Source organism: Schistocerca cancellata, chromosome 4 (genome assembly GCF_023864275.1).
Source record: "Schistocerca cancellata isolate TAMUIC-IGC-003103 chromosome 4, iqSchCanc2.1, whole genome shotgun sequence".
NCBI lineage: Eukaryota > Metazoa > Arthropoda > Insecta > Orthoptera > Acrididae > Schistocerca > Schistocerca cancellata.
Window position 1 is genome coordinate 157604094 of NC_064629.1, and position 623 is coordinate 157604716.

The 623-nt window shown below is 50.1% G+C and overlaps 1 pseudogene; it reads right to left on the reverse strand.

Annotated features, from left to right (window-relative positions):
• Positions 1-267: 267 nt before the first annotated feature.
• Positions 268-384, reverse strand: LOC126186138 (5S ribosomal RNA; annotated as a pseudogene).
• Positions 385-623: the final 239 nt, after the last annotated feature.

The window sequence follows — 623 nt, forward strand, 5'->3', positions numbered from 1 at the left end:
CAATGGTGAACTTGCCTTCGTACTTGAGGTCACTAACGCACACTAGTTGGATGGCGCTCGACTTAGAGGCACCCAGTTCATATACAAGAGCACTCCGTCTTCAGGTCACGAGTGGCCTACCGGGGTCATCCGACCGCCGTGTCATCCTCAGTGGAGGATGCGGATAGGAGGGGCTTGGGGTCAGCACACCGCTCTCCCAGTCGTTACGATGGATTCGGTTGAGTAGCTCCTCAATTGGCATCACGAGGCTGAGTGCACCCCGAAAAATGGCAACAGCGCATGGCGGCTGGATTGTCACCCATCCAAGTTCTGGCCACGTCCAACAGCGCTTAACTTCGGTGATCTCACGGGAACCGGTGTATCCACTGCGGCAAGGCCGTTGCCCTCGTATTCAAGAGACAGAGAGAAATTACATTTCTCGTCCAAGCAGGATTAAATCGCAGACTTCTCCTTCGAAGAGATACTTAGTTGCTTGGTTTCATTCGAGAGGAGAAAGATACGTTGTGGCAAATGTTCTATTATCTCTACTTGCTCTCATTTTCATCAACGAAGCCATTACGGTATTGTTCTATGCAGGCACTCTTCACACATATTCGGAAAGGTACATTTATGACATAACTATC